Here is a 23,905-nt window from a genome sequence, read left to right on the forward strand (position 1 = left end):
AAGTACAAATTTGATGTTTTTGCCTGAGGAGTGTGTATAAAATGCGCAGTATTTTACAAGTGAGCGAAGCGAGCGAGCGAGTTAATTTGTAACAGCAGCATTTGTCCTCATTAAGTCTTTTCCAATGGATTCTAGTTTTCTTATCGCCTTCTTTTCTTGGATCGATACTCTACTGAAGATAGAATTCATGATAGCAAGTAAAAACACATTCCAAGTTACCTACATTTTATTCTGGAAGGTGACTACGTCCTCTCAACTCGAGACGGGAGGGCCTCGAGTAAAAAGTGGGGGGGGGGGGCCAAAACACATGGTTGCCCACCCCACACCTCAAAAAGTGGGTGGGCACTTGTCCACCTGGCCCCCCGGTTCCTACGCCTATGGTTATTTTTATTTATAAAACGAGGTGGTGAGAGCAAAGAGGGCGAGGAATTTAAGGACGATCCCAAAATACGTATCGGCACACCTTAACCCGCGAGTTGCTGGGGGGGGGGGGGCGTTAAACGCCCCCACTTTTTTCGCCGGGCCATAGCATAAAAACGGCGCGCCAAATTTTGGGTACCTGTAGGGAATAGGTTGAAGTGTATTTTGACAAAGTTTCAAAAAAAAATCGGTCGGAAAATTTTTGAGATATCGAGGTTTTAGTGACGTCATGATTTCTGAGTTTTCGACCAAAAACGGCACATGTTCAAAAAATCATATAAAATCACAGAATAGATATACAGACATGCCGTAAACGCCATTAGACTGCCAATACCATGACCAATCAAATGGCTATCTTCGATTATTGATTATCGTTCCGCATTTCCCACAATCTTGAACTGAATCTTGGCAATTTCTCGTGACTACTTCACGACCATGATACATGCATTTCTTAAATTGAACTTTTTGAGCCAAACACGTACACATATGATAAAATGAATGTCACCATCGTGTTCTACGCCCCAAATTACCCATAAAACATGTGTCACAAGCTGCGAATATCAGTTTTGATTTTCGGGGATATGTGCCTACCCGGTTGACCTGACCTTGACCCTGACCTATGCTTGAGTGACCCCTACATGGAGCTAACACTCTTGTAGGCCTTATGTGATGGATTGTGCGCCGTTTTGACAGAGTTTATGACGAGAGGCGCCCATTGCGAAGTCCTGAAGTCCATGCTACTGAAAGCCCGATTTCAGGTGTTTGACCTGACCTTGACCCGACCTGTGACCTCAAACTTCAACTTTAAAATACTCATCTGAAGCGTCTCGTCGCGTTCTTTCGTTTGCCGCCTCGTGCGTTTCGCTGCGCCTATTGGTTCTCGAGTTATCGGCTGGGGGCGTTTAACGCCCCCCCCCCCAGGCAAACGGTGGGTGGCGAAATACCCCAGCAACTGCCGGGTTAAAACACAGAAGCCTCTTTAATCCAACAGAATTCCAACAGAAGGGTCTTTCCCCGGCTGGTCGGCCATATTACAGTAATACACTGTTGCACCATGTCTGCGGCCTGCCTGTGTAGGCGAACGGCTATCTGCTAAGACCACCCAGGCCAGCTCCCCGCACACATCCACTGTGATCAAAGAGCTTCAAACAAACCCAAAACTTCGCTTTGAATCCCGAGAAATAATTCCAATACACACTGCCGCACAAACTCCACGCGGGCTGCGACCGCATGAATAGCTCACCTTCCCCGGCCTCCCTCCCCACTCGGGGGGAGGGAGGCCTTCCGTGCGGCGGCTGACCCAAGTTCACCAGACAGCAGCCGACTAGATGGGATACTGTTCCGCATCACACTAATCGGTACACTCTCTGACACACCAGGCCTGCCCCGCTTCGGTCCCGGGTATGAGCGCGGATTCTGCGCTCATTAGTACCTCCAGGTCGATAGCATCGCCATGGGCTCCCCGTTGGGAGTGCTATTTGCCCAGGCGTATGCACATGGCGGCCATTGAAGAAGAGGTGCTTGCCGTCAACAAACCTTACGTTTATGCTCGATGTGTTGACGACATATACGTCGACATCGAAAACGAAGAAGCGTTGTTAGCGCTCAAAAGACGCCTTGAAAAAGAATCAGGCTTGAAGTTTACACTTGAATACAGTGTCAACAACAAGATCAACTTCCTGGATGTTGCAGTGGACTCGTCAGGCTCGCAGACGACGACAGACGTTTACCGGAAGCCGACTGACGCTGGTAAATGTCTCCACGGTCAGAGTGAGTGTCCAACCCGCTATAAAGAGTCTGTGGTCCGGGCATATATACATATGTACATAGGGCTATCAAATGTTGTTCATCCTGGGAGCTGGTCAATCAAGAGATTAGAAGAGTGAAGCAAATGCTTACGAACAACGGCTACCCAATAAACATGATTGACAGAATAACAAAGAAAACAATGGCGAAACACGTCGGACAAGAAAACGACAGTGAACGCAGGGTGACAAGCACGACCCACGTACTATTTATACTACAAAAACCAAATGTCCCAGGCGTACCTACAAAATAGACGAGAGCGCCCTCCAAACCATCGTTCACCGAAACTGTAAGCCAGCCCAACAAAACGACAAGATCGACCTACGAATTTACTACATGTCACCGAAAACAAGATCCCTAGTCATGACCAACAACCTAACAAGAGGCAAGGCTCCACTGTCACAGACCAATGTTGTTTGCCTGTATAAATGTAACAAGGAGGGATTCACACTCCAGCCTGGTAACGCTTACATCGGCAAAACAGTGGATACTCTAGATCACCGACTACAAGGACACAAATACAAAGGAGCACTAGAACAGCAACGATGAACATCACGCGGATCCCTTGACTAAAAAACAGTTAGAAGAGAGCACCACTATCCTCTGCTCAACGACCAACCGGAGACGTCTGGGTGCGCTAGAAGGAGCCTACATCAGACACAGGAACCCAAACATCAACCGCCAGTACAAATTTAAAGTATACCTTAGTTTGTTTGATGGCCCCAGACTTGTGTAAAATAGCCACTAGCCAGTGCTAGATTCTGTGTGATCCTTTTCCAAAAGTCACCATGTTTCGTCATTCACGTGTACCATTGTTATTTTGTGTCACTGTGTCACTGAAAGGCAAAATTTCGCCGATTTCCAGGTCGAATGTCGACAATTTCCAAGAAGCCAACGCATAACTCGGGAACCAATAGAGCTACAGCGCCGCGGAAAAGCGCATTCGATAGCCCTATTAACGCCCTTTCTGAGCAATTCTCTCAGATTTGACCTAACGTCAGCGGTTTTGCCTGCAGGGGGCAAAAACTGCAAAAATAGCCGATTTTTGCGGAAACAGTTTTTCTGCAATAACTTTTGACGCAAGCCTTGTACGAGCTTACTTTTACCGGCATCGTGTTCCTCTCGTCAAGACGCATCGAATGAACTATAACTTGACCTTGAAAGGTCAACTTGAAAATTTGACCTCAGATCAAGGTCATGACCTGACCGGAAAGGGTCATGTTGCATATCAGTCGATCCGTATCGTCGAGCTTAACACATCTAAGACGTTTTCATCGCTCTAGCATGCCTCTATCAAAAGTTATTTGCGAAAAACTGTTAGATACCATTCGTGACCTAAGATGACCTCAGGGCATAAACAGGGGTCACGGACACCATTTTCATGTTCAGTGTGTCTCAACCACTTGTAATTCGGTGTTTGGGAGTGTTTATAATGTCTTTCGTCCAAAAGAGGCGCATTTCAATTTTCTCCCATTGACTTATAATGGGGAGGTCGCAAAATTGACCTGACCTTAGGTCATCGATATCAAAATTCTGAGATATACATTCTGCACATGCTATTGCTCTTAGCAATCGCTGAAAGTTTCAAAGCGATCGGTCACTCGGTGTAGCTATGAAAGACATTGAAACTTTTTATGAGGTGAGGTCACTTGGTAAGGTCACTTCAAGTGACCTGGTGACCTGACCTTGAATGACCTTGGTCTGAAATTTTCACAACATGTGTAGAATTGATGTATGATAAGGTGTACCAAAAACGTCCGCGCCGCCGTTTTTGAGATATTCGCGAAAAACCACAACGGGGGGGTGGGTGTTCAAACACCCCCCCCCCCCCAGCAGGGCGCGGGTTAAAAGTTGTGTACTGCTTTCAGAATGCCTGTAGGTAGGGCCCCCAAAGACCAGCGTGGTGCCTTAGGATGCCAGTGCGGCGCCCTCAGAGGGGCACCGGTCAAACCTTTTGAGGTTCTCAGAGGCGCCGGTTGGGGGGGGGGGCGGTGTGATCCGTTGAGGTTTTGGCGTGATACCCTCAGAGGCCGGCGTGGTGCTCTCAGAGGCTGGTGGTGGCTTCCAGAGTCACCAGTGTAGGACCCTTAGAGTCGCCGGTGAGGATCATCAGCGTTACCGGTGAGTGGCCGTGCCCATTGAGCCGGTGTGGGACCCTCAGAGGAAGGCACTGGTGTGAGACGAGAGATGTCAGTGTGAAGCCTTTACAGTTGCCGGTGTGGAGCAATGAGTGCACTGGCGTGGCGCCCTCAGAAGGCCGGTATGGGATTGAAGTTCAGCGAGACTATAAAGGACGTGTGTGGTGCCTTTGGTAGGACCCCCAGAATCACCGGTGTAGGGTCCTCAGAGCCACCGGTTAGGGGTTTTTAGAAGTATTATGTGGGGCCCTCACAAGTGCCGGTGTGAGCCCTAAGAGGTAGGCATTATTGCTGACTGAGGCCAAAGAGGTGCCGGCGTGGGCCCTCGAGGTGCAAGTGTGAGGCCCCGAAAGGCGCCAGTAAGGGTCCTCACAGTAGCCGTAGCGGGCCCTCAGAGACACTGGTGTGGGGCTGTCACAGACGAATGTGGGGCCCTTAGAGCTGCTGGTCCGAACCCTTTACAAGCCGGCAGGGTCTCTCAGAGATCAGCCAGAGCCCTCAGGCCAGCAAGAGGTCCTCAGAGGCCGGCGATACCTTCAGAAGCCCTCTGTGGTCCTCAGAGACCGGCACGATACTCTCAGACGCCGGTGGGGCCCTCAGTGTAGCCGATGTGGGGCCCTCAAAAGTCACCGGTGGGTGACCATTTGATACGCAGGTGTGGAGCCCTCAGAGGCCCTGATGATGGGCCCTCAGAGACACCGATATAGGTGCTTAAGAGGCACTGGTGTGAGGCCCTCAGGGATGCCAGTGTTGGGCCCTCAGAAACACTGATGTGGGGTTCGCAGAGGTGGCAGTGTGGGAGCGCCTTGGGACGCTCAGAGGCGCCGGTGTGGGGTCTTCACAGTCGCCGGTGAGGCCCCCACAGGCGCCGATGTGGAGGCCCTCAGAGACACGGGGCCATCACAGGCGCTCGTGCGGCCCTTAGAGCTGCTGTTGTGAACCCTTCATAAATCATAGGCCGACAAGGGGATCTCAGAGGAGCCCTGTGGGCCGTGGGGTCCTTAGAGACCGGCATAATTTTATCAGACGCCGTGGGACCCTCAGAGTTACCAGTGTGGGGCTGCCAGCGTCGCTGGTGTGGGGCCCTCAGAACCACCGATGTAGGGCATTTAGAGGTACTTGTGTAGGCCCTCAGAATTGGGGGTGTGGGGCCCTAAGAGACGCCGGTGAAAGCCCTCACGGTCGCTGTTATTGGGGCCCTCAGAGAAAATTGTGTGGGGCTATCATAGGCGGATGTGAGGCCACTAGAGTCGGTCCCTAATAGGCCGGTAAGGGCCCTTAGAGGCCAGCAAAGGCCCTCAGAAGTCAGCGTAGGGGCTTTATGGAGATCTCAGTGTGGCTACTTAGGGGCTCATAAGATGACCTTACGAGTCCTGTTCGGCCCTTCTGAGTCAAAATATAACCAGAAATATGACCAGTAAACCCTCAGCGGCCATGTGGCGCCACAGGGCCCCTCGGGCCCGTGTGTGGGCCCTTCTAGGCCGGCTTGGGCCCTCAGAGGCACCGATGATGGCCCTCACAGTCGCCCTTATGGGGCCCTCAGAGATATTGGGGTGGGACCATCTGAGACCTGTGTGGGACCTCTAGAGCTGGTCCCTAATAGGCCAGTAAGGGAGTTCAGGCTCGCAATGGCCCTGAGGCCGGTAGAGACCGCCGAGGGCCCCTCAGAGGCCGCCAAGGTGCCCCCAGAAGCCAGCGTGGGCTCTTATGGAGATATTAGTGTGGCTACTTAGGGGCCCGTGAGGTGCTCTTACGAGCCCTGTGGGGCCCGTCTGAGTCGAAATATGATCAGTGTGGAGTCTAGCGGCCAAATGGCGCCACAGGGCCCCTCGGGCCCGTGTGGGGGACCTTCGAGACCGTTGTGGGCCCTTAGAGGCGCCGGTGAGGGCCCTCACAGTCGCTGTTATGGGGCACTCAGAGACATTGGTGTGGGGCTATTACAGGTCATCATCATCATCATCATAACCAAGTTTATTAAACAAAAAATACGGGCTGACACAGATAACAGTAGTACAGTAGTACTACTGTTATCTGTGGGGCTGAAATTGTACAAAATATAAGACAGGCGCAAAAGCAAAAGCTTAACTCAAAGCGCCTTGTCTGAATGACATACATAAACAAATGTAAACACGGCTGCGGCCGCCGCCATGGCACAGCTCACCAGCAGTTGAAGTCGCCGCTCGCCCGCCGTTCCAGAGAAGCTACAGGCCGAGGAAAAGGTGAAAAAAATTTACACTTGAGCGAATCCCTTTGATGCAATTAAAAAGTGTTTAAAATTTAGGGCCACTGCCATGCCGTCACTGCTGTTGAGATCGCTGCCGTAAATCAGAATGTCATGTTGCTGCTTTGCAGAGAGTCGTCTAAAGTCGGTTTTTAATGTTTGTGATAGACTATTAAATAGATCGTTACGTTTGGATGTGTATTTTGAGCAATGGAAGATGAAATGATCCGTGTTTTCATTGCCATTCTCGTAATCACATTTTGGTGAGTCCACTTTTTGAATTGTGAAGAGATGGGCATTTAAGTGAGACATATTCATACGAAGTCTGGAGTGGAGAGTGTTGCCCGCTTTGGAACCAATTCTGTGAAATTTCGGTGGATCTGGAGCCCCCAGCTGCTGGCGTATGTCCTTTTTGAAGTGGCTGTGTGGGAGTTGCTGGATATCAGCTCTTAATATGTTCCATTGTCTAGTTGTGGTTGGCAAAAATGACCTTTTATAGGATGAAGTGTGGATGGGAGATGTGGTGTGCGCAGTTGCGTTTCTGAGACTTCTGTCCGTGTCTTGTGCTCTGGTGTTTGGAAGTAAAGCTGCAATGTAGTCCGGAAGGTTTTCTGTTGTGCTGATTTTGTGGTAGTGTCAGTCTGTGTATCTGTCGTCTTGTTGTCAGTCTGTCCCATCCTAATTCTCCCAAGGGTTTGTCGTTTGGTGTTCTAAAAAGCCCTCCCGTAACAAGTCTGGCAGCCCTATTCTGTAGTGTCTCTAATTTTGTCGAGTCCTGTATAGTAATATGTCCATCGTAAATCGCGTCGCAATAGTCAAAGTGCGGTCGTATGTAGGTTTTGTATATTTTGTCCAATATTGTTCTTGGTATGAATTTTGCAATCGGGTACAGGGGTTAGAAGAAACATTTACCTTGCGACAGATCGTTTTAAAGGGACCCTCCCACCTTCAAAAAAGTTCAAGGGACCCTCCCACCTTAACATTAGATTTGAGTTGAGATAGCCAAAATGGGGTCCCTGGCTCACAATTACCGGTTTCGGCACTCACAACATCGAGAAATGCCTTAAATCGGAAATATTGAATTTCAAAATTGCAGCGTTTTGATTCAGAGGGGCTAATGCATAGGAATACCCCTCTGAATGTGTGACGTCAGCGCAGATATCTAACGATTTTTAAATCTTTTACTAAAACGTTTGGTAGCACGTGGTGGTATATGCTGCTTTGCGCGCAACAAATGCCGCACTTTCAAATAAAGTCGCTTGGAACAGCGGAGATCCAAAAAGTAAACAAAAGTAAAAGTATAATATCTTGAAAACCGGTGAATATTTTTCGATGAAATTTGGTAGATATTCGTTTTCGCTCTTTCTGAACCGAGCGACATCACTTCCATGCCAATTCGTTAACTTTTTTGAAGGTGGGAGGGTCCCTTTAATGAATTGGCATGAAAATGATGTCGCTCGGTTCAGAAAGAACGAAAACGAATATCTACCAAATTTCATCGAAAAATATTCACCGGTTTTCAAGATATTAGACTTTTACTTTTGTTTACTTTTTGGGACCTCCGCTGTTCCTAGCGACTTTATTTGAAAGTGCGGCATTTGTTGCGCGCAAAGTAGCATATACCACCGCGTGCTACCAAACGTTTTAGTAAAAGATTTAAAAATCGTTAGATCTCCGCTGACGTCACAAATTCTAAGGGGGCATACCAATGCATTAGCCCCTTAGAATCCGAAAACTGCAAGTTTGAAATTCCATATCTCCGAATTAAAGCATTTTTCGATGTTGTGAGTGCCCAAACCGGTATTTTCAGGCCATGGCCACCAATTTGGCTATCTCAACTCAAAACTAATGTTAAGGTGGGATGGTCACTTTAATGTGTTTTTTGAACCGGATATCTTTTGAGAAGGTTATTCCAAGGTGTGTGTGACTATCGTGGACAGGGATAGGGTCGTCTCGAAATTTGAGGATGGGTTGCTGGTAATTGGATTTGTGAGAGAAAGATTGCTGGACCGTTTTTGTAGTGTTGAAAGTTATTACCCATTTTTACTATATTCGAAAACCTTATTTAACCCTCGCCCGCACATGCCATTTTCCCATCCTAGAACGCACATGGGGGGGGGGGTGGTTGCCACCCCCCCGCGCCATTTCGTTCCTGTTGGAGATAGAGCTTAGCAGTAAAGACCAAAAAGATTCTTTGGGAAGAGACGAATCCAATGATACCCAGTTTTACCTTCTCAGGTCAGTCATTGACCTTCCAGGTCAGGTCAAACTAAAAAATGTTGCTGTTTTGGGTCACCGTTGGATATCAAGTGTGCTGCTTATCAAATACCGATGACGATGCTGTTTTCTGGTGCCAAGCCAGCTAGAACCTCTTTGCCACACTACCCGACCAGAATTTTGCTGCTGAGGTCATTTCAGGTCAAGTTAGGTCAAGGTCAATTATATGTGTTTGTATATCTGTGTGTGTCTGTGTGTATACTGATGTGTGCACCGATTGTTTTTGGGTCCATATTACATGAAATCATGATCTGAGAAGCTTTTACCAAAAATGCAGTCAAAAAACTTCAAAAAAAGTAAATTCAGCTTGCCTAAAACGCAATTATCTTAGGTGACCTAGGTTGACCTTGACCCTGACCTTGACCCCTGTACATCGTCGAACAACATGTTCCATGATAGGTAGGAGGTAAGACTGGCAAAAAAGGCCGAAATCAGGGTGTCAAAAGCTCACAAGGCCCATGGCAAACGCAAGATGTTGAGAATTGGCCATTTGGGTCATGACATGACCTGAAAAACAAGGTCATATCTCCGAAACCAAAAATCACAGAAACTTGAAATTTTCAGTGGACATCAAGAAAGGATAGAGGAGCAGCTATACGAAAAATCAGCCTTCTAGCTCTAAAAATGTTGAGTGCAGAGCAGAAAGACTACCTGGGGGGGTGGCAACCAGTAACCACCCCCCCCCCCCCCATGTGCGGGCGAGGGTTATGTCATTTTGAAGTGAAAGTTGCGCTGGCTGAAAATTATCTTTTTGTATGATGCATGCATATATAGAGGTATCATCTCATCATCATCATCATCATTCTTTATTATTCACCGATTTTACAGCGACAAATACAAATATATACATGTGTGTGATCACAAATGATGGGCGCCTGAAAAGCTGGTATCTCAGGTATAGGTGCTCAATGTGAGCACGTGAGGAGCCTCAATAGGCGCCTGGAGGCCTCACACGTTCCTTGAAGGACCAGCCGAATGCTATCCGCCATGCCGTCCTCCAACCGCGGAGCCCGCACACTAGAGTTCTGCACGGCAGCAATTTTCCACAGCCTAGCCGCCCCGCAGCCGTTGCTCCACAGCCACAGCCGCCCACAGCCGTGGCAAACTGTGGGCAGCCAGCCGTCAGCCGGCCGTGGATACTTTCAATGAAATGCAACCAAATAGTATTTAATAAGTTGTTTTTAGTTAAAACCATAGATAACATGAATCTGGATTGGACACGAAATCTGATAAATGCAGAATGGGGCCGAATATTTTTCACTGAAAAATCAAAGGATCCGCAGTGCGTTGTACGCGCGGTAAATGCTTTAATTTTATGGCGGAGCACGCTGATGGCCGTATTTTCGTGGTAATAAACCAGTAAAACGCCTTTTGGGCGAAGAACGAGCGAGCGAGATAGTGAGCCCTGCACGTGCGAAAGGGCAAGAGGGTGCTTCCAACGGGCTTGCGTAAAGCACCCTTCTAACCGGTCGCTAGCGGTGTGCCAAATTTGAATGCAATCGGCCCAGCCGTTCCTGAGATCTGGAAGCGGCATTCTGCACGTGCGCATGTGCAAACGGGGTCCAAAATGACTTTTGCCCGGCACCCTACTAACTGGTCCCCAACCGTGTACGAAATTTGAGCGCAATCGGCCCAGCCGTTCTCGAGATCTGGAAACGCCCCCTGCACGTGCGCACGTGCAGTAGCACCCTAAACGCAACACATGGGAATGCATTGCCTGGTGGGTGCCTACCTGTATGCCAAGTTTCAGCGAAATCGCCCCAGTAATTACTGAGTTACTGAAATGGGAACAAATTTGGCACCTCTTATTGTTGTATTTTGCACGTGCACTGGGGGTGACCCACATGCATCGAGAGTATCCTATTTTGGGAAGAAGGGATGCTGCTACCCTACAAAAATTACCGCAAGTCAATCGCCCAAGCGGCTGCTGAGATATGAGCCTCTCAAAATTACTACTTTTGCAAAACAGCTTGAACACCCTTGACTTTTCACGTGGCACATGCCGCGACGGTCACTGAGATGTATCAAAAGTAGTCAATTACGGGGTAGAAGGGATTGGGCTACCAAACAAAAAAGACCGCAGGCCAATCGGTCCAGCGGTTGCTGAGATATAAGCCTCTCAAAAGCGTTACAGACCGGGCCGGGCCGGGCCGGGCCGCTCATACTGAGATTTTTCCGTTATATTGAAAAGACTCACTTCGCTCGCTGCGCTCGCTCGCTCGTAATAACGTTTGATCTTGGACATGTAATCCAATGTTTTCTTGCTTAAAGTTATGAAGACTGTTATTATGGATTAAGGACTCCTATTTCGTTATGTAATTACGATGAAATTGTGGCTTTTGTTTCATCTATTCTTCCTTCTTACTTGTGAGCTAACAGTGGGAAGAAAATGTGTGATAGCAAAATGTCGCTCAGGTTACAAGCCCAGGAAGGAAAAAGAAGAGCTGCTCAAAAGCGGAACGGATGTGCCAAAGAGTAACCGCATATTCTCGTCTCCCAAGAACTCAAAGCTTCGAGAACAATGGCTATTTGGCACAGAATGTAAGCAGAACATCAATTTGGATCACTTGGAGTATGTGAGCTGCATTTCGAGCCCACCGACATCAAGGCAGTGCTGTGTTCTCGCACAGGAAAAGAGCTACAACGCCCTCGGCTCCGAAATGACGCTGTACCGTCCCTATGTCTGGGAAGAGACACGGGCAATGCACGTCGCACCAAGCTCGCCAGGCCGTCGACACGTCGATCACTAGAGCAGGAGGCAATTCAGGCTCAGACGTTAGCTTTTTTCAAGCAAGATGAAATCGATGATCTAGATGATCTTTACAACAAGCTGCTACTGGAAGTTTTACCACGTGGTTTCAGGTACGTTTAGCTTGTAAACATGAGTTATATATAGCTCATCAGTTATTCATTTTCATTCGCACTTCCTTCGCTAACACGATTTGATGGGTTTCACAACTTTGCATGTGTGTAGGCATATCATGCTTAAATGTTGAAATATTAGTGAAAAATAGCGTCAAGTGTAAAAGTTTTCACGTTTATAATAATAAGCATGTCCGTTCCATTCCAGGTTATCTATGATGGAATCCCGTGGGGAGAAGCTATTGAGCATCCGGACTGAGGAAGTTGACGAGGAGACTGGACTTCCGATCATCACCAGCAACGTCAGCATTTTTAGCAACTTGAGCTACAGCATGCACAACAATGGACTACAGCTTTCAAACAAGAAAACATCCGACATCACCAAATCTGGTCATTTCACAGCAGTCTCGGAAGTGGTTAATGTCCTGGCCAGAATCAAGGGTCTCACTGCCGAAAATCAGGACCGTTTAGAAGCGGCGGCGAGGATCCTCGAGTCCCTCACTGATGACCACGTAGGCGATGACCTTAGGCAAGTGGCTACTTTCACTGCCGAGCAGTTGCGTCTGGCATGCAAACCCCCACGCAGCAGAAGATACTCGTCGCTTCTCCTCAGTAACGCTGTCGTATGGGACCGGACGAGCCCCAAGTTGTACCAGATGATGCAACAGTCCGGTCTTCTCTGTCTGCCGCACTATAAGACCCTCCGGCGACTCACATCTGCATTGCATGTCAAGGATGGACTCGACAGTGGGACTATGTCATATTTGGGCATGAGAGTGCAGAAGTTGAATGCGCGGGAGCGAATCGTTAACTTGGCAATGGACGAAGTACAGGATGGACCAAAAAGGATGGAAACATTTTAAACTCGTATAAAACATGCAATATTGCATGCAGGTGACTGAAAATGATACCAAACGAGAGTACATTTTGTGGAAATTCATAATGACATCATGCTCAGCTGCTTTCTCTCGTTTTCAGTCTCTCACAGTAGATGTTCGAGGAGACCACCTTTGCGAGACAGGCACAGATCGGCCCGCCTGGCGGCTGACGCGATAGCCCGACGACACATGTCCTCTGGTATGACTCGCACAGCCTTGATGATCGCTTTCTTCAGGCCACAGAAGCTTGCTGGACCTTCTTTGTAGACCTGGCCCTAAGATGACGCTACAGGAAAAAAAAATCCATTGGGGTTAAGTCAAGTGAGCAGACGGGCCAGTTCCGACTGGCACCGCGGGACATCAGCCGGTCACCAGAGTGGTTCTCGATCCACTTGAGCATTGTTTTGCTATGTGAGGACTAGGAGACGCACCGCCTTGCTGGAGCCACATGAGGTCCAAGATACTGCCATACGTCGCTTGATCTCACTTCAAGAACTTCTTTAGCGTCGCTTGGTAGGTTAGACACGTCGCTCCCACCCTCGAACCGAAGTGGAACTGGCCTGTGTGCTCAACCGACCTGACCCTATGGATTTTTTTCTGTAGGGTCATCTCAAGGGTCACCGGTCAGGTCTATAAAGAAGGATCTGTAAGCTTTAGTGACCTGAAGAGAGCGATCACCAAGGCTGTGCGAGTCATACCAAAGGACATGTGTCGTCGGGCTATCGCGTCAGCGGCCAGGCGGGCCGATCTATGCCTGTCTCGCAAAGGTGGTCTCTTCGAACATTTGCTGTGAGAGACTGAAAACGAGAGAAAGCAGCTGAGCATGATGTCATTATGAATTTCCGCAAAATGTACTCTCGTTTGGTATCATTTTCAGTCACCTGCATGCAATATTGCATGTTTTATACGAGTTTAAAATGTTTCCATCCTTTTTGGTCCACCCTGTATACACGGCCCAGTGCGTCGAACTAGCTGGCGGTAGAATGTACGGAGAAACAGCGGGAATGGTGACGAAGACCATCTTCTGTACTCACATCAACTCTGTGGCTGGAAAGTACGAAGACATGGTCAGTATGCAGCCAGTACCACATGTGACTGCAAAAGACATCCAGGAGACATTTAAGAATGTCTTGCAAGGGCTCACAGAACTCGGCTTCAAGGTCGTCTCTGTCACTACTAACAACCATCGTACGAACCAGAGTTGGCACAACTCCCTCGGGCAGGATGGACGCCACCCTGAGTATGTAACCAATCCCTTCTCTCAAGACGAAGAGCGCATTTATACGCTGTACGACACCGTACACCTGTTTAAGAACATTTACTACGGTCTTCTGAGAGCTAAGGATCTCACCCTACCCCCATTCCCAGGTCTCAGGGACTCACGGCCTTTGAAGGTCAGCTTCAGTCATCTCACCCGTCTGTTCAACATGGAGAGAGGCCATCCAGCGAAGCTGGCCTGCAAACTCACGGACAAGGTGCTCAGGCCGTCAGTTTTGGAGCGCGTGAATGTGAGGCTTGCGGCTGCAGCTACTCATGAAACGACCAGTGCAGCACTTCGGCACTTTGCCTCCTCTCGTCAGGATTGCCGGGATTTCGTCGACACAGCCGTGTTCCTGGAGCTAGTGCGGCGTTGGTTTAACGCCTGCAACGTCAAGTCGAGCTCCATGAGCAGACGGCTTAATGACCAAAACCGAGTAGCACTTCGGCAGGGCTGTGAAGCGAGCGAGAAGTCTCTTCAGTTCATCATAGATTTTGGTACATACATGCGTACTTTACAAGAGTTCGGCTCGGCGATGACGAAGGACACATGCATGGCTGTCTTTTATACTTCAAGAGGTTTAGCGAGCCTGACACAGTAGCCCCGTTTCCATGACACTTCTGAATCCGGATTAGCTCCGAATCCGGATTCAAACGACCATGGAAACGGCACATTTCGCGTTGGGGGATCGGATCGGGTAATCCGGATTCAAAAAGAAGATTAGAGAGGCCGATCCCACTTTGGCAGCATATGGCAGCACTATTCCCTTTGCGGCAGGCTGCGCCGCCGCCATTTTGAACTGAGCGTTTCGGCGCCAGTTTTGGTCTGCGGTTTATGTTTGCTGCAATAATTGGGATAAATTTTCTTAACCAATTGTTACAAAGCACGGCAGAAACTTACATGGTCGCAAGAGAAGACGACAGACGACACTACACACTCAGCACACCCACGTCCACCCTCCCCGAGCGGCACCGCGCGACACTAGGGGACGCGCCAAGGTCGCGCCGTCTCCCCTACCCGCCGCGGCGGGGACCCTCGCCGCCGGCCGTACAGTCTTTAACACTGACACCGTGGTCGCTGAATCCCAGTCGGTAGTCTCTGCGCACAAACGGTGGCACAGATCCCTGAAAAGACACAACTTACCGCTTGATTCGCATTAGCTTGAGAACGTTATGAAGGGAATTATGAAGTAAATCGCCGCAGCGCGCCAGTTACGTCTACCAATCCCGGATTAGAGAAGCCGATCCGGATCGGCCAATCCCGGTGCGAATCCCGTTTCGGGAGGGATCGGTCATGGAAACGGCACTGCTGATCCGGATTCGCCGATCCGGATTCGCCGATCCGATCCTGTCCGTAGTGTCATGGAAACAGGGCTATTATCTGCTATCAAGATATTCAAACACTATGGACTACGTTCTTCTCGGAAAGATCCAGTCAGATAGAATTGAAGGACATTTCGGATATCTGCGGAAACTGTCTGGGGGAAATTATTGGTCAAGCGTCCGTCAATTCCTAGAAAATGAGGCGGTGATCAGGACGAAAGGCCTAGTCTGGTGGTCAGGCTTTACCGTTGCCGAAATCAAAGGCAGAATGAGAGGACCGAGTCAGAAGCGCCAACAAGACGACTCCTTGTTAGCTCAGGAGCTAGCAGCATTGGTAGCGGAGGCAACCGAGTCCCACGACCTGGAAGACAGCACCAAAGCTGCACTGGGACACATTGCCGGCTACCTAGCGCGCTCGGCCACAAGGAACAATAAGTGCGGATGCTGTGCACAGATACGGTCAGATACGAATTGAACATGCCGGCCGGCGTGAGGCCGAAGAAAGCACCCCTTCCCCGGCGCATTCTTGCGCTGATATGGCCTGTAGCCTGTAGCTGCGATTGAAGTTGTACACCCAGATGCTCTGTCTCTTGTCTAAGAGACAACGTCTGACCACATAAGACCCATCAGGGCACCTGAGCCAGTAGTTCTATTCCAAATATAAAACAATGACTTTTTGTTAAGTGAGGGTTCGTGTGGACGAATTCTAGCCTAGAGCTCACTGAGAAAGTTGTAACAATGTCAAGCAATTTTTGCAGATTTCGCACGTTATTTGACATCAACAGCAGATCGTCTGCATAGGCCACTACGGGGATGTGATGCCCATGTACCGACGGGCCCAGTCCGCTGTCATCAAGCTGCTGGATCAGTGGCAGCAGGAACAAGTTAGTAAGGCAGGGTGACAAGAGAGCTCCTTGTCTCACCCCTCGGCGTACATCGAATGTGTCTGAAAGCGCTCCACCGAATCGGACTAGCGCTGTTAAATGTGTGTACCAGTACGCAAGGAGAGCCCAGCTCCGCGGAGACAGATAGTCGTTTGCCCTCAGTAGGACGCCAGAGTGCCATATGCGGTCGAAACATTTTCGGTCGTCCAGATTGGCAACAAACAAGGCGCATTTACGAGACAGATAATACTGTGCTGTCTCCTGTACAAGCATGGTTGCCTCTCTTGTGCCGCGCCTAGATAGGAAACCGAACTGAAGCTCAGACGGGCGGAATTTGGTGCCTAACTCTTCGAGCAAAATCAACTCTAGTAGTTTAGAAACTGTGCATACGAGAGAGATTGGTCGGTAGCTGTCCGCGCAGTTGGGGTCAAGGTCATTTTTCTTTATCAGCGGCACAACTGTGCTTTTCGTAAAACTATCTGGCACACACATTTCGTTTAGGCATGCGGTTAGAAGGATGCTGAGAGCCTGCAGGAGGACTGGAGAGGACCCGTTCAGGAGGTGTTCTGCCGAGACTCCGTCGGGGCCAGGAGACGCGTCACGATTCAACTGTGGTAGCAGACGCGCGACTTCCTCGGCAGAAATTCGCTTACCGGGACCCGGGTAAGCTCGTGCTTCATCCATTAAAGCCAGAACTCGCCTATGCACTCCCTCCTGCTCTGATGAGAGTGTCTCATCGTCGGTGTGAATAAGACCGAAATGGTCTCTGAAGTCCATCGCTGTGAGCGTGGAGCGCGGGCTAGCTGAACCACGGCGTGCGATTTCCACGCGCCGCCAGAATGCCCTGATCTTTCGATCACGACGTAGCGCCGACAGAATGCGGGCACCAGTGTCAGCCTTGGAGCGCGCCGCCTCTGAACGCGCTCGTCTATATGCTCGACGTGCTGCTCGGAAACAATCATGCAACACGGTATTCCGCGGTTGATTAGCTTCAGTCCACAGGCAGTGCCAGAATCGGGCCCTGTCACGGGCGGCTGATGCCGCAGGAGTCCACCAGGACTTAGGTGGCTTCCAGCCTCTAGAGCATCCAACATCGGCAGTAGCCTCATGAATGGAAGCTGTCAGCTGTCTGTCAAGTTCGTTTGCCGTGGAGCAGTGAGGGATACGCGCTGACAGCAGATCCGCGAGGCGTCTGCAGTAAGCATCATTCCTTTCATCGCTGCTCCAGTCTAACACTACACGGTGGCGGGAGTAATCATCTCGAGCTTTGGGTGCAAAAAGTGTGTGGCCAACTGGGAGAGACAGTACACAGCACATTGGCAGATGAGGACTGAGGTTATCAGAACACGGAGAAAGTATTTTGCACGATAGGAGTTTGCTGCCGACAAATGAGTGGGGCACAGCAATGTGATCTATGTGGGTTTGATGTCCTCCTCGCTGATAGGTGAAAGTCTCAGACTGCTTAAAACAAAATTCGGCAACGATTAGATCCTGGAGATCAAGCAGCCGCTGCATTTCCAGACTGAAGGCATTGAAGCCGCGAAGCTGGGTCCAACTTGCCGGCCGCTGGGACAGTGGCAGCCGAGGGAGAGGGCAATTAAAATCACCTACCAGCACGAGGTGCGTAACAGCTCGATAAGCGCACATTAAAACCTGCAGGCTCGCACATGTATCACGATACTTATCTAGTTGCTCGAAAGACCCACAAAAATAAGGCATATAGCAACCAATAATGATTAAAAGTGGCCTAACGCCAGCGTTCACCTGTACCCCCAGCAATCGTGAGTCTCCAGATTGCTCGAAAGAGGTCTGGCTGACGAAAGAGGTCGAAAGAGGTCTGGCTGACACTGATCATGGTGCTGCCACGAAAAACCGCCGCTGGTCTGTCGTTGCTGCTGCAGCTGAAGCCCCTGCATTTGCGGCTGTTGCGGAGTTGGTGGTGGTGGTGGTGGTGGTGGTGGTGGTGGTGGTGGAGGCGGCGGCGGCGGGGGCGGCGGCGGCGACGACGGCGGTGGTGGTGTTGGAAGAAGCCCGTGCCGAGTCTGGCACTGATACGGGCAGGCAGGCACGGGAGGAGCCTGCCAGGGCTGGGTTCGCTCTAGCCACTGCGGTTGTGCCAGCTGCTGCTGCGCATGCAGCCCCTGCCATTCAGCTGGCTGTAGAACTGGTCTGGTCTGGTTGGGAGACTGGCATGCGATATGTCGACGACACATTCGTCCTGTGGGACCATCGCGAGGACATAACACCGTTCCTAGACCACCTCAACAGCCTCCGACCCTCCATCTAATTCACAATGGAAACAGAAGTCGACAACAAACTTTCATTCCTTGACGTCCAAGTGGAGAAATCTGAGGAAGCATTCAGAACATCGGTCTACCGCAAACCAACAGCGACCGACCGCTACCTCAACTTCAAGTCACACCACCCAGACACAGTCAAGAAAGGTATCGTCAGATGCCTGCAGACCCGAGCCACCAACATCTGTGGAGACGAAGCAGCCAGAAAGATGGAAATGTCACGCCTTACCAGCACCTTCAGAAGAAACGGATACCCAACGAGCTTCATGAAACACAAACCCAGGGAAGCATCCCAACAACAACCAAGTGATAAACCCATCGCGACAGTATCCCTCCCATACAACAGAGGACTATCAGAGAAGCTAAGGCGAATCTGCGGAACATACACCATCAGGACGGTGTTCAAAAGCACCACCACCCTCCGCAGGTCACTCACAAAGGTCAGACCGCCAACCACCAAGGAGCAAACAAAGAACTGCATATACGATATCCCGTGCAGCTGCGGCAGGTCATACAAGGGCGAGACTGGCCGCCCACTGGCGGTCAGGCTCGAAGAACACAGGAAGGCCACCCTCCGAGGCGAAACACTGAAATCCGGTGTGGCGGAGCATGCATGGTCTGAAGGAGATCACAGACCTGCTTGGGATGATGCCACCATCATCGACAAGGAGCCACACTGGAAAATCAAAAAGATCAAGGAAGCCGCACACATGGCGCTGGCCAGCAACCCCATCAGCAAGCCAAGCGTTGACGTCAGCCCAATATGGCTCCCACTACTAAGGAAATCACAAAAACATCTGGGGGATAAATGAAACCAAGTTCCCAGCTCCATAACGATGTCTGCCTCGATAGAGGAGTGGTTAGAACCGTGGAATATCACCGGGGAACCCGAGTTCGATTCCCGCTGACTACAGGAGTTTCCGAACGGTATGACGCGTACGGCGCAACGCCACCAACATCTAGGTCCTTCAAGAACACCTGAGGACGGCCGGAGAAGTTGCCGACGGCCGAAACGTGAAACTAACATCTCATCTGAAGACGGGGACGAAAGTCCGACAACTAACATCAGTGAGTGTCCGTGACCCGATGTTTATGCCCCTGAGGTCATCTTAGGTCACGAATAGTGGTGTCAATCGGTTACCAAAATTTCGGTATACCAATACCGAACCGATACCGACTCGGTATTCGGTATTATATACCAAAAGCGTTTAGTATTTTGTCGGTATTATGAAAATCAACTACTGCCATAAAAGATTTCAAAGCATTTTTGATAAACCTTCTGAACTCAAATTTGAATTGCTAAATGATACTGGATGAAGAAAAAACGGCAAACATGACACATTTCTCCCAAATGCATGATGTCCTAACAAATGGGCAAACACATTAACTGTAATATCAAATACATCAGACTACCAATGTTAAATGGCAACTTATCATGATCAGTGTTAGCAAATTCCAATACCATGAGGATAATTATCTTACAAAGAAAGCCAATGTGCAAGACATAAGCATGAATAAATGTTTAACTCACTGTATGCTGGAAAACATGCTTTAACTACCTTTCTCAAAATTTCCAAAGCATTTATTAGCAACAAATTTGACTTTGTTTTGAGGAGTCTGTGATTGATCTTGACCTTGTCTTGCTCTCCATTTCACTGCAATGCAAGTACAGTGGATCTTATTAGGATCTCCAGACGTAACTAGATGGCGTTGAGCCTTAGTCGAGTCCATGTCAAATTCAAGGAGAGGTCACTACCGAGCTGGGCCCGTTGGGGAGGTGGGCGGGGAGGGGGGGGGGGGGCGGGTGGCGAGGTCACTGTGCGGGTGACCTGTCAAACAGCCCCGGCGCGGTGGGGCACTGCCGCAGGCAAATGGCCCACTCCAGTGTTGTTCCATATCGCGGTAGTGGGCCGGGCGGCCGGTTAGCTTGGCAGCTTGGAAGGAAAGGATAATGAGGCATGGTTTTGCTGTGGCCGGTTCACCTACTGTTACTTATGATGCACCCAGAGTAATGCAAATGTCGCGTTGATAATGCAGCTGGCAATGGAATGCTAGCGAATGCTCCGAGCGCCTAGCTATAAGGATTAATATTATCTATGTCTCCTGAAATTTTCATTGAATATAATTCAAGCACTAGAAAGATCGTATTCGTTCCCCAGTTTTTTGACCGGCTGGCGTTTCTTGCGTAGAGCGCCCTTGGGCAAATATTTAGGTATAACGCAGGTGATTTTTTTTTGCTGGTAAGACGCCTTTAGGGTCAAATCAAGCAGTGGCGGCGGAACACCTTTAATGAAGTGGGGGCACTGCCGACTTTTGGTCCCATTCTTTCCATGCAACGCCCATAGGGCTAATGTTAAAATGCCAAAAATCAAGCGGGGGCACGGTGCCCCGATGCCCCCCCCCCCCGTTCCGCCACCACTGAAATAAAGTCGCTAAGAGATGATGAGGAAAAGTGGACGAACGCCACAATTCTGTGCATGAAGTCTCGAGTTATAAAAAGCTAAAAGTTATTATACGTGTAAGCTAAAAAAACAATAAGATCAGTTAATAAAAATATTTGACCCGAAATTAACTTCTGTTTTGTCTTACCATGATTGCATGTATGACCCCAGTCCTGCCTGGTTCAACTCGGCCCAACCTGGTTCGGCTCCCTCTTTTTTTTATATAAATTTGGCCCGAACCTTTTGAATGGAAGGAATCACAAGGACAGAGTCCCCGCTAAGCTGAGCTTGTCAAGTGTTGACCCTGCCATCTACCCTCCGATCAAGCAATTCCTGGTCCATTGCAGACTATGGTTTTGAGGTTTAGTCTATGGCAAAATGGTCTATGGTTTAGAGTCCAAATTTTAACGTGCGCACATAGCCGCGCACGGCCGGTCCCCTCACTGACTTCGCCTGGCAGCGGGCTGCCACCAACCACAACCATACCCGTCAGGAGGCTAAAAAAACTCAAGCACACGTCGTGTTTCGAACCCGGACTTTTGCAACCGGGACGTGCGCATTCACCACATGGCACATGGAGTCTAACGCTCTACCGACCAAGCTACCGGGACGGACATTTACCTCGGGGTTTCGCCTCGTGACATTGACAGACGTCAGACACTTTGGCCGAACTTTAGCCGAAATACTGAGCAAGCTGCGCAGGGCGATAGGTGCTCGTAGCGTTGAGGTTGGGTAACCTGTGAGCTGAACGCGATGTCGTGAGTTCGAGCCCCACTCCCGGGTCTGGTTTTATCTAGACACTACCAAACCCTTTCCTTCTACTGCAACACAGCTAAGCACGATGACATCTTTCCCCAATATCCTCCCCAAAAGTCAAAATTATCGCTTATAAACGTTTAGCTAAATTTCATTTTTAGGAAAATATTTTTGGTCATTTGTCTGGAGCCATTTCAACTCTTTTTTCTTTTCTGATTCTTTTCGACCCGATAAAACCCACCAAAACTGAACGTGCCAAATGAAAAATATCGAACTCAAATAACAGTTTAGAAAAGCCTCATCATGCATCATGAAAAGCATCATGCAACTATCGACTGAAAAGTTGCATGCTATGAATACGTCCTAGATTTCAATTATCATTGTTCAACATTTTGGCTGGAACTGACGCTACCTCTGGCTTGCCCGTTTGTTTGAGATAATGATTCCCTTCAGTCGCGTTCTTGCCGGTTCCACATGAACAGGATACTGCACCATACCGGAGTGAACGCACCCGCAACCATCATCCCCTCCCCTCAGCCTCGGCGCAGTGGCGGGCGGCCCTGGGCGGCCACTCCCGGCGCTACGCACGCCCCATGCGTCGTGATACCGCGTCACTCCCCCTCCCTCCTTCCCCCACAATGACCGGTGACCTCACTTCCCTCGGGATTTGGACTCGCCCTACCCCGACCGTAGCGCCACGTGGTGGCTCTGGAGATCTTAAATAGACCCACTGTACATTATCAAACACCCTGTTTTATACAGCACTAGCTTCACCATTATCATCTAATATTGAAGGCAGCATTTGTCACTTCATCATCACCCCACAAATCTTCAACTTCGCTAAACTTCAAAAAGCCTCTGTAGTGAGCGATCCTGTCATGATCCTGTAGATAATTAATTTTTTTTAATTAGTATTCTCTTTCCTGCTCTCCTCAACAGATACCTATAGATTGCTAGCAATGTAATCAAAAGCATTCCTAAAATATAATTGGTTTTTGGCTTGATTCGCACACAGCAGTTTCCAAACTGAACACATCTAAAAACATTTCAGTGTCGCAGCTGCGCCAAGTACCGATGTGCTCAATAGCTAATTGAAAATGACTGAACAACTTTGTTTTTCTGGTTCTTCATTTTTCGGCAAAAGCGCCCTACAATCTTTCTTGAATTAATTTTAAGATGTCAAAATATATGCAAGGAATTTTGACTTAAGTGGACTAAAGCAAAAAAGAAAAGAAAAACTTTATTCTATACAGTTATGTGCCTAAATCACGCCTAAATGCAAATGGCCGCCGCCATAGTGGAAGAGATGACACGTGACATGTGTCGATGCTTCCGTAAAATTATGGACATTTTACTTAGCTTTCATCGCGATATTAGTACAGTGGTGTCTGCTGTCTATCAGTGTGCCTCGTAGGTAATTATTTTATCAAGTTTTGTTGTGTTAAATATTTGTTTGTGAAGAAAAATTGGCTGCGTCAGTATCGTCACCAATCGCCATGCTACTTGGGTTGAACCGTGGTTGAACTGTAGGTATTTTGGGTTTTGTTTACATTAATGGTGTAGCCCATCATTGTCAATTGGGTCACCACTTTTGGATCATGATAACACACTTAACCCTGTCTTGACCGGGCTGGAATTGAATGACTTGAAATGAAAGAACGTTTGATGGTTCAGTTCAGGGTTCAAGTTATTGTTTTAACACCTCATGCAGATGACTTGAATCCACATCCCAGCTAAATAACTGACCTGAATATTTGTTAATAGTTACAAAATACAGTTATAAATGTTTTTTTTTTTACAATGCAAATAATTAAGAGATTGCCTGATTTGTTTTTGTTACCTTATTTTAAAGTATTAGGTATCTTTCAAGGCTTACCTATCATATGTCTTGACAAAGTTTGAAGCATTTGTTTGATAATTCCCTGATTTCGGTATCTAGTCGGTATTTCTCCCTATTTCTGAAAATCGGTTCGGTTTTGGTATACTCTCAGTGGTTTTGGTCGGTATCGGTTTGGTATTGGTTTCCAAAATTTCTGAAATTGACATCACTAGTCACGAATGGTATCTAACAGTTTTTCGCAAACAACTTTTGATAGAGGCATGCTAGAGCGATGAAAACGCCTTAGATGTGTTCAGCTCGACGATACGGATCGACTGATATGCAACATGACCGTTTCCGGTCAGGTCATGACCTTGACCTGAGGTCAAATTTTCAAGTTGACCTTTCAAGGTCAAATTATAGTTCATTCGATGCGTCTTGACAAGAGGAACACGATGCCGGTAAAAGTAAGCTCGTACAAGGCTTGGATCAAAAGTTATTGCAGAAAACTGTTTCCGAAAAATCG

General features: G+C 48.8%; 1 protein-coding gene across 1 annotated transcript in view; it reads left to right on the top strand.

Annotated features, from left to right (window-relative positions):
• Window positions 1-23,905, top strand: part of LOC122369687 (TATA-binding protein-associated factor 172-like) — a 192,592-nt gene that overhangs the window by 158,969 nt on the left and 9,718 nt on the right. The gene's annotated exons all lie outside the window — the stretch shown is intronic.

The sequence above is a fragment of the Amphibalanus amphitrite genome, unplaced genomic scaffold, assembly GCF_019059575.1.
Source record: "Amphibalanus amphitrite isolate SeventyFive unplaced genomic scaffold, NRLGWU_Aamphi_draft 001062F_arrow, whole genome shotgun sequence".
In the NCBI taxonomy this organism is placed as follows: Eukaryota; Metazoa; Arthropoda; class Thecostraca; order Balanomorpha; family Balanidae; genus Amphibalanus; species Amphibalanus amphitrite.